Consider the following 11124-nt stretch of genomic DNA (forward strand, 5'->3'; position numbering starts at 1 on the left):
ATTCTCTCACCACATCCTTGGGGATGTGGACTTTTGGCTCTACCGGGGGGACGGCTTCTCGGTTCCCTGGGAGTCGGTTTTCTTCCCTCCAGGCCTTTAGCTCGATCTCCTTCAGGCCGCGCTCGTGCTCCAGCTGGAGTCTCTTGTCCTCATGTTCCCGTTGGAGTTTCTTCTCTTCCAACTCTCCTTGTACTCGTAGCTGCTCTACCGCTAGCCTCTTTTCTGCTAGCTTTAATTCGCACTCAATTTTGAGTTTTGCCAATTGAAGTTCATGATTGCGGTTTCTATCTCTGTCCGCTAGTTCTTCTGGGGAGAGGCCCCCATCTGGTGCGCTGTTCCGTACCGGAGCGCTGCTGCCTACTCTTGGGCTGGGGTCGGGTTCGGTCGGCTGCTCTGCTCCTCCTCCGGATGGGAGAGGGTGTTCCTCGGACTCTACCCAAGCTTGTAGGGCGTTCTGCATATCTTCCTTCGTATTTAGGCCTGTGGTAGCGATTCCTCGTGCTTTGCAAAATTCTTTCAGTTCTTTGTGCGTGTACTCTTCCAGCCGTTCCGCACGGAACGTGGTACTCGCGTCGGCTTCAGTGGCACTCTTGGTGTTTTTTTCTGTCATCTTTGTTCGGTAGTGCGTCAGCCGCTTACTGTACGATCTCTAGGTTATGAACTCGGATCCCACCGCTGCCACCAATGTTAGAGGGGCGATCCCAGGGGAGGACAGACTTGGCACCTGACCACCCTGTGACCCACCTCTCCTAGGAACACAGCCGAGCAATGGCGGGAGACCCTCAGGGGGAGGATCTCGAATCTAGGATCGTACACGCTGCGCTAGCACCACTCGACAAAGGGACACCACACCGTAGGATTAAGAGAACGTATTCTTTATATCTTCACGTAAAAATGGATCTTTATGATCCGCAGATTCTTATGTACAGGTGAGCAAGGGCTCAAAGAGTCTCGGTAGGGGTAGGGTAGCGGGACAGTCTCAAGGTTCAAAGTCACTTGCGGGTGCGTATCCGGCGCACAGCTCTCAATCCTCGAGCCGGGGGATATGGGGTGTTCTTGGGTCCAGCCGGACCAGGATAGTCTCTGAGCCGCGATCGAATCAGCAGGGCTCGAGTAAGGATGTAGCAGTTCTTACTGTCTGTAGGGAGCCGCGATCGAATCAGCAGGGCTCAGGTGGTCTCGGGCAGAAGTCCTTCTCTGCCAAGTGGGAGCCGCGACAGCATCAGCAGGGCTCAGGTGGTTCTTTAGGTTGCAAGGGAGTTGCGACAGCGTCAGCAGGGCTCAGGTGGTTCTCGAGTAGAAGTCCTTCTCTGCTCGGTAGGAGCCGCGACGAGGTCAGCAGGGCTCACGTAGTCCAGGATACAACTGACTCAATCATCCCAGAGCAACCCTTAATATAGGACTCCTCGCCTTTGATGTCCGGAGTCCTCGCAGGCAGGGGTCTTAGCACCTGGGAGCCGGTTGTTGGGGGTTCCGCCTCGGCGGCTCCTTTCATCCTTTCAAGTTGGGTCTGGAGGGATCCCAGATGCTCAGCAGGCCTGGAGCCAGCCCTCAGGGAGGCCGGATGGGTGATCAAAACTCATCTCTCGAGGGGAGGTGGGAGGTGTGATCGAGCCACTCCTCCCTCTCTCGCTCACGGGGAGCGCTCTACCCCCTGGCGCCGAAGGCCGAGGCCGGGCTGGGGCGGCCATCTTAGGTGCAGGGACATGGGCATCAGCCTTGGGTACCAGGGAAATGGAGGGAGAGGACGGGGAAGCCCAGTGTCGTGGATGTGGGTCGTGGAGGGAATGGTCGGGTGAATCAGGGCCATGGGGAGTTGCACGGGTCAGGAGGGATTGCTACGGGTCACAGAGGACCGCGCCACGAGGCTGGGTCCAACACTCAGTATTCTGGAATCAAAAAATCATAGGATGGAGTCACCAATACTGAAGAGGAAGACAAAATGCAATGACAACAAGACTGTGTTGCAGGAGCGGCACTTGTAGGTAAGAAGATGGAGCCGGGTTGGGGATTCGACAGACGACCACGAGAGAAAATTAAATAAATCATGAATTTTCCCTCGTCTTGGTCGTCTGTCGAAATGCCCCCCCACCCGGCTTCACCGCCCCACCGCTCTTACCTACATGGCCAACTGCTGCTATGTTGACGTCTTGGGGCAGGGTCTTGACACAAGAGTTGATCCATTCTAATAGGAGGTAAGGTTTTTATTTCATGTTAGGCCCTTAGGTTACAGCAGCAGCAGATAAGTCCTGTCAGTGCTCAATCCTTCCTCCAACTGTCCTTATCTCCTGGTTTCTACTCCACCAACATTCTATGACATTATTCACATTCAGCATTCTCGATACCCGCTGTGGGATATGGAGAATGGGGATACACAGGATGCTACAGGTAGCCATTGATTACTCAGCCACACGCCCTTGCATACCTGCCATCGCCAGTGTGTAAATCAGCAGTGGGAAAATGTGATTTTTGTGAGAAAATGCACCTAATTTTCATGAAGATTCGACAAAAGTGTATGTATTAAGCGAAATGCGCGTGGCAGTTATATAACATGAAAATGCAACACAAGGGATTATCTAATCTACAAAAGTCCCACCCCAACATTCTTCACCACGAAGTTTGGGGACCTCATGCTTCTTTTCTCAACCACATTACAACCAACCAATGGTCAAAAATTCTCAGAATTGAGGTGAATTGCTACACTACAGTCTAGTAACTCAGCAAAGGTGCTTTTACACTTGTGTCGTTGATGTCTGGTAACAGAGATATCACATAATGTTAATGTTAATACTTGCAAGTTATATGTATGCAAGACAAGAAATAGGACAAACTCCACGACCATGTTATGTCTTGCATGTGCCATCAGTAAGGAGTTGAGACAAATATAAAACTAAATTCACGTAGGGAAGGGTTTGAAGGACATTGAAGCAGAATTCTATTTACTTCACCACTTAAGTCTACGTTTATATTTACATTTGCATAACAAGTGTTGAGTCAATATAACTTGCTACACCAGAAATATATGAAAAAACATTTATGTAGACAGATATTTGAAGGTAAATCTCTTGTTAAATAAATGAGTAATTGTTACTTTGTCAGGTACATTGAATAACAGCTGAACATACATGTGTGAATATGTACAAAGGTAAGAGTCGTTGAATGCTGCACCTAGGCTCAGACTAAGCACTACTTACATATTTCTAGTGATGAAACAAGCAAACGTGATTCAGTGCAAACGCACACATGCATTTGGTGACACTTTCAAGCAGCAGATCACTATGACTGATGCAGTTGTTGATGCCATGTACAGTTTGCCCCTGCGAGTTCAAACCACTACACATGGGCTATGAATGATATCTCAGGGTTTGTATGATGGATGGCCTTTATAGCCCACATTTCATCATTGCCAACTCACTATGGTAGACCTCAAAAAGGGGGGAGGGGAATGAAATAGGACTCAGCAAAACAGATCCCAAAACCTACTCTTTGACACATGTTGGTCGATGTAAATAGCGGGAGGCAATGCGATATTGTGCAAAACACAGCAGGTCATAACTATCCTCTAGACAGCATCTAGGGACTATAATAGACCACTTCCAACCGGCTGCAAACATCTGAAGCATGATGCCTACAGAAACATCCACTCAATGTGTGTGTACCTGCTCTGTGGTACAGTAGCTGAGGTGCATCGATGGAGCAATGGAACAGAGTCAGGAGCTGGGGACAAGCGAAATGCTGCGCCAATGGATTCAAGCTAGCCTGACTGATATGGGGTGATACCCCAAAATCGGTCCCAGGGTGCTTGTTTGCAGTCCAGGAAATACCTGGCTTGGCAGTTTGGGCTGGACTGTTCCCATGAGGAGCAGGGTCAAGACTGATTTATATATGTCGGGGTCCAAACTGGGGTGATGTGGCGAGTGAAATAACAATTAATTAACCCCATATCTGTGACTTCAGGTGAGTGTTTCAACACTCCGTCCAGCCTTTTATTTTGTGATGTTTTGATATGCAGAATCACCTAAGAGCATGAGAAATAGATTGATAGAGGTGAGTAACAGAGGAAAAATGCACATTTGCTGCATCTCACACTGTTTTATTTTAACATATGCTGCTCTGGGTGGCTACAAGGTGTGTTGAAATGCATTAGTATGCAGGTTAACATACGCTTTGGTAATATAGATTTAATAGGTAAAGTTCAAATACTCACCAAGCAGCCACATGTCTCTATAGATGCTGACGTGCAACGATGCTCAAATCAAGCTCTGCCAAAGACGAAGTTGTTATGTGTCGCTCCTGGGAAATTGGCATCCATAAATATGAAGTATTGCCTGGCACTGCAGACAGCTTGCATACTGATGGATGCCAGCAGCGGTGATCTTGATACAGTGTGCCAGAATAGCTGTAGCACATGATGGGTACAGTCAATAGCATCATTTTGTTTCCTGTGGCATGGTGATGCATTGCTGGATATGGCTGTGAAGGCATTACAGGACTTACTGCAGGGCACAGGATTGTCTGGGCTATGAGATGCCTTCTGTGATCCACTGGTCCTCTCAAAAGAAGCAGCTGACATGAGCACACAGAGTGAGTGCCATTAGATGAGCAGCAGTGGTGTGGGGGAGGTCAGCTGCTGATGTGACCTCCAGTTCCCATTCCATGGCTCTGTCAAGGATGACAAGTGCAGGGATGGCACATGTTTTTTTGTGGGACTCAGGGCAGAACTTTTGGTGGGTCCCTCCTGGCCACTTGTCACAGCAGACACGACAAGGAGGCTTACTTGTTGCTCAACAGTATTTCTATACCTAACCTTTCCACTCATGCACCTTCCCTCTCCTTAGCACTTCCTTTTGTCTTCTTGCACCTTTTCTTCTCCACTGATCCCCCCCCCCCCTCCACCCTGTAGGATCTACGCGCTACACCACGCACTTTCAGATTACCCTGCATTGCTATCAAGTGGCCCGGTGTCACATGTCACACTTTTAGGCAGTCCTGGGTGCTTTCCGTTCTAGAACATGTAGATTTACTCTGTTCATTATCCCAGAATGCAAAGTGTTATCGACAGAAAACAGGGCTTTCAACCTGGAAGTCTGTCAGGCGTGAAAATAGCCCTTCCACCTCTCTTTTAATATACATACATCACACTCTTAGTGTGTCTCTCACTTATTCCCCACTCTTCCATGCACCTGTCCTATGGTACACACTGGATTCCCCTCCCGTAATCAGGTTTGAACACAGCAATAGGCATGGGTAGTGAAAGCATGATCTCCTTACCCCCCCCCAGTGGAACATAGAGTCTGTCTTCCATGCCCATGTATCACTGCCTCATTCGTGAGGAAGGATATCCATGCACTTGTTGGTGCATGACAAAATCCCCCTAAAACAAAAACACTCTCTCACACACACACACACACACGCACACCCCACCCCAGCCAATAGAAACAGTAGGTGCAGAGCCATTCAAGACCTTCTATATACTTACCCTGGGACGAGTCCTGCCCTGACTGACTTCTGAAATGTACCTCCTACACTTACCTCTGCGTAGCTGCTATTGTCAGCACACATACCAGGCTCTGACTGCATCACATTCACAGTGAGTCTGACTCCACAGGGCCTGGTACTCATCCTTTCACGTGCAGGGTCGCCTCATCATTAATCACCTTGCTGGGCCTTTCGAAGTGGGCTAGATCTGGTGTGCAGCAGTCTATTCAACATAAAGAATATATACTGCGCATATTGGTGGGCCGAGCATGCGCAGTTTTTCACTGCCACTCAGAGGGTCTGCAGCAGTGTTGCACATCTTCAAACCCTTGACATGATTGTGGGAAACAACGGAAGGGTTTGCAGCATATCCTTTGTAATTCCACTGACTGACTTTCTGTAGTGTGACTTACTTTAAGGCTGATAAAATAACGTTAAGCTGGAGTATCTCTTGAGTAGCTGTGAGTTTTCATTTATGCACTCACCTTCCTTCCTGCTTTTTTCCTCACTTGGGTGTGTGCCTGAGGATTTGCATTGCTTCCCTCTTGACCGTCCGACATTTCTCCCTTGATACACCCAGCCTACCAGACAGCATAAACTGACACGTTGCAAAAGACTTATTGTTGGCTTAGCAAATACTTACAGTGGCTTAGATACTGTGCGCTGTTTACAAGAGGTTGGCTATATTGTCACTCCCATTTGCTAGCCTCTTATTTAATAGCTTTCCTTGTCCATTTTGTGTTTGTCCCTCCCCTGGAGCATAGCCTCTTTACTATTTTAGGTTTCACCTGCACAGCTCTTGCAAAAATTCATGTATTTAAAAAAAAAATCTTAAAAGGGCTACCACCTTTATTCACCATTGGCTGGCTCTCACGTCGTTCTTGTTTCCTTGCTTTCTATTGGTCAGTGCCTCTTCCTTGCCTCCATCTTCCTCCCTGGGTTTGAGTCTTCGTCCTGCCATGGAGAGTGGACCAAGTACTGACTGGTTGCCAGTGTCCTTCCACTGCAGGCTCTGACAGGTACTCTATTTTTTTGGGGGGGGGCTTGTCCTCCACCCATCTACTCCTCCTCCCACTCACTAATTTTAAAACCCTCCTGCTGGCCATTTTTCCTTTAAAACCCATTCCCTGAAATCTTCCCACTCTTCTTAACCCACCCACCTGCTTTCCTTTGTTTCTAAACCCCTGATCCCGCCCCCTCCTCTCCCACTCTCTATTGCGTGTCCCACCCTCCTCCCTCGTGTTCCAACCCCCCGGCGCTGATTGCTTACATATTGCAATACAGTGCGGGATCCAGTGCTATATGGCTTAAAGTTGTTTTTTTTTTTTAAAGGGATCTCGTTCTTGCAAAGTACCCTCTCCAACTGCTATGTGTTTGTTCTCTTTCTCTTGCTGTAGGGTCTGGGGTGAGGGGAAGAGCCAGCTGAGCAGGCGAGAATCAACCTCTGTATTCTTCAGTCAGAATGGCAAAACAAGCATCGGCAAAGCCAATACAGGGACGGCGCTAGGCATGGGCAGGGTGGGCAGCTGCCTGGGCCCTGCACCTGCACGCAGCTTTCGGGTCTCGCACCTTCAAATACTTCAGAGTATTGAGGCCCAGGGCCCCCCTAAGAGTCTATAGTTTTTAGGTCTCGGCTAGGCATGGGAGAGCAAAGTGCTCCTCGCTCTGCGAGAGATATTGGTATAAAAAAAATTCTAAAGGGGACTCTAAGCCCCGCCCCTCTTTTCCATTGGGTAGCGTCAGCGTTTATGGTAAACGTTGGCTTCCCAATGGAAAGGAGTGTTTTTGGGTGCCACCCTGTCCGTTTTTCAGACAGCCCCTCCGGACACCATGGCCTGGTTTGCGGCTGTCGTGAAGACTCTTCTTATCTGCTTGTTCTTTTTTTTATCAATCTCCCCTACAGGTCTGTCTCGGTGGGCCTAATGGATGCATCTGCATGTTGTTGACAACAATTAGACAGTTAATTACAGTGCCCTTACGTGTGATGGGTGCCCTGTTCCTGTATCAATGAAAAGCAGAATGCGCAAAGCAAAAGATAGAAGAATGGCAGCGCATCAAAATGGAAACTGCTCACCTAGGACAAGTGGAATGGGAGCAAAGAGGGAAATAAAATGGGTAAGACAAAAGGAATAAAGTAACAGGGGGGCAGATATGTGTGAGTACGGCAGTGAAACATGAGGTGCACGTAGAGGAGCAGAATCAGCATGTAAAAGTGGATGGAGCAGGGTTTAAAGTGTGTTGGAGCACTTATGTCTGAGACCCGGTAGTAAATTAAAATGGACATTGAAGGGGGCCCTATATTCATGTCCTTAAGTTTGCTTTCAAAAACATTGATCCATTGTCTGCACAATGAATGAAAGTTCTGAATAGCAGGTGATTAGACAGGTCCCTATCGGGCCTTCCATTTTTGCCCTCACCCTCAGAGTGAAAAAGCAAATCTCGATTCTGCAGCAGTGCCACCCTTTGCTACCTTTAATGCAACTTTAACGAGACTTGTTATAGTTCTTTCACAGTCTCATTATGTCAAAACTGGACCTTTTTCAATATTATATACAAGGAAGCTGTAGATCTTGCTTATTCATCTTATGGAACTAATAACCACTGACAAAGCCAATAGTACTGGGTTGTTGTAGGTGTAATTTTACTTGTTGTAATATTTATCTGAAGGCAATGACAGAAGCAGAAAAATACCAGTCGGGCGGCACGCTATGCTATGCACAGATTTATATAGGTTACATGTTTTTAAGGGACGCCCTTAATTACATCAGCCCCTTTGAAAGACCCCCCAGGTATTTTCATCCCACTTAAAGCCCTGCTGTCTGGTCAGTATGTAAGCTGTTTTTTTGGATAGCTGTTGACATGCTTTATGGTCTAGTGAGCCGGTTTTTACTGTTGATTTTTATGATATTAAATCAAACATTGCCTGTAGCAAACTCAAATCAGTGCAGTCCTTGCATACCTTACAATTAACTTATACAGCATGTGTTTACAAGTTGAAAACTGAGCTAGTTCGCAAACATTGGACACTTTTCTAGATAACTAACTCCCTAATGGGGGCCCCTTTTATTTTGGTATAGGGGCCTATTTTCTGTCCCAGTCTGATGCTGCATGTTAGGCAGGGCCACTGGAATTATGCGATTGTGCGGTGGCGGCGATTTCTGCATAATTATGCATTTGACACATTTGCTACATAATCCATTAGCTGCTGCATAATCTACAGATTTTAACAACAAAATTGCTTTCTATCTCAAACTGTTCAAAAGTTACTAATAATGCAGCGACACGTCTTGCCTCATGTGAGAAGGCCCTTTGAAAAGCTGGAATAGTCAACTTTCCGTTTCCCACTGCTATTATTGGGTGTTAAATTGGTACTAATGCGTCGCAATCAGTGCCCAAACAGTTAACAAGTTTAAAAATGGGAAAAGAATGAAGTAATACTATTTCAAAATGTGCCGGATTATGCCGCATAATTTGCCTTTTCTTGCCACATATTTCACTCGCCCTGCCACGTAATTTAGCTCTCTGCTGCTGCATTATTCCAGTGGTCCTGATGCTAGGGATGTCCATGGCAGTGATTTTATTCCTGTTTATATTTCCTATGCTTTACTTAATCTTACATTCCCCATGAGTGGTAGCTATTTCCAGCATGTGTGTTTCTATATTTCATTTCACAACATATTGCTCTTGGATGGTGCACCCTTTGTAATGAGTCGTCTCCAGGTGTTTATAGCAGGCTACAGTTGAGCACTTTGCAGTTGAAGATGCAGGCAGTACAACTTTCACATTGTGCCTGTCTGTGGGTCAAAAAGGTGTTCAGATTACATGATCATTCAAAATATGGCCTCTCTGCAGAGCACAAAGAGCAAAGGTACTGTATTCCAGTTGTGATTCTATGCAAATGTGTGTGAAGGAGCTACTTATTGGGCAAAACAACAAGGTGAAAGTAAAATAATGTATTGTTGTTACTCATTTAGCTTAAACAGCTAACAACCATTGACAAAACCCAGTCGCGGCCGGCATGACTCGGCCGCGACTGGGTTTTGTCAATGGTTGTTAGAAGTTAACTGTGGGGTTGGGGGGTAGGTCCTGCGGGGAGGGGGGGTAATTTTAATAAAAAAAAGAAGAAGAATAACTTTCCGTAGGCGGCCCAATCCGATCCACGTCGTCTCTGCTCAGGGGCCTCACATGTTCCTTTTCTGCCCGGGGTCCCACATATCCTAGGACCGGCCCTGAGCCAATAGATATTGCCTGAAAGAGAGGTATTGGCTCGCTCAATGTTTTTAGTCATGCTGTAGAACAGCACAACTGCTGTGCAGCATGGATGAAAGTAAAACAAAAATGTACTAGGATGCAGTCAGCTTTCTTTTTTATTGCAGACAGAGCATTAGGCAACATTGCATTGTGGAGCAACACGGACAACGAAGGAGGGTGTGGGGAAAAAAACACTATGGTGCAGCTAACTCTGGCCACGTCATTGCACTTTTTTGTTGTTGATTGTGGGGTAGGAGTCAACACGGATGGAGGGACATGGGAGGCAGCTTAGAAGGAGGAAGGTCGAGCACACCATGAATAATGGGGGCAGATGTGAGGGGCTGGGAGAAAGCCAGTGGCGGTTCCTCCACAATGGTGGAGGAACGTCGCCCCACTGCCTGGCGCAGAGCCAGTAAACAAAAAATAAAACGATGCTCTAGCATTGTTTTCTTTTTCTTTTGCCGACTCTGAGCCAGCTGATGCATGGAGGGGTGGGCATGGGGGTGGGAAGGAGGAGTGCTACACTCACTCGATTCCCTAAGTGCTCATGCATGTTTGGCCGACCATCTCAGGCCAACCTAAGCACACATGCGCTAGTAGGTTTCTCCAGCATGGCTGCATTCACTAGCAGGGCTGGAGAAACCCCACAGACTCCATGACCTGAGCAGAGTGTCTTTCCTGGTCACTCAGGTCAATCTCCGCGCTGCTCTGCAGCATGAGGATTGGATGGGAGTCGGTCCCAGGGGCTGCTGGGACCCAGGAAGATACACCTAACAAGAGGTTCGGGGGAAGGATCACCTACAATTATGCAACCCAGCGCACTAATTTTGGGTATTCAAACAGTCAAAAAATAAGTAACCATAAATCATTCAAGAAAAGAAAAAAAGGTAACGAAGCCCTTCAACTGAACCCCCATCCAATGTTCCCTCTAATTATTTTCCTCTGTGTGCGGCAGAGTAAGGTCTGTGTGTGCTGCAGCCAAGGCTATGTGCGCCAAGAAAGAACTTGACCCTCATTCAGTGAAAGTGTTTCAAAACACAAGCAATACAGAATTACAGGCAATACAGGAACTATCAAAAAACAGAACCTTAACTATTAAACCAGCTGATAAGGGAGGGGCGATAGTCCTACAAGACACTTCTGATTACAGAGCAGAATGCCTGCGACTTCTAGCAGACACTAGAAATTACATCATTATCAAAGAGGACCCAACAGAGCGCTTGAGAATATCAATCGCTTATCTCATCGAAGAGTCATTATCTAATGACTGGATGAGCAAGAAAGAAACTGAATTCCTAGTCAACAATAAGCCAGTCACTCCTTACTTTTATACAATTCCCAAGATACACAAACGCCTGGACAAACCACCCGGGAGACCTATAGTCTCCGGTATAG

The sequence above is a fragment of the Lissotriton helveticus genome, chromosome 7 (assembly GCF_964261635.1).
Source record: "Lissotriton helveticus chromosome 7, aLisHel1.1, whole genome shotgun sequence".
Taxonomy (NCBI): Eukaryota; Metazoa; Chordata; class Amphibia; order Caudata; family Salamandridae; genus Lissotriton; species Lissotriton helveticus.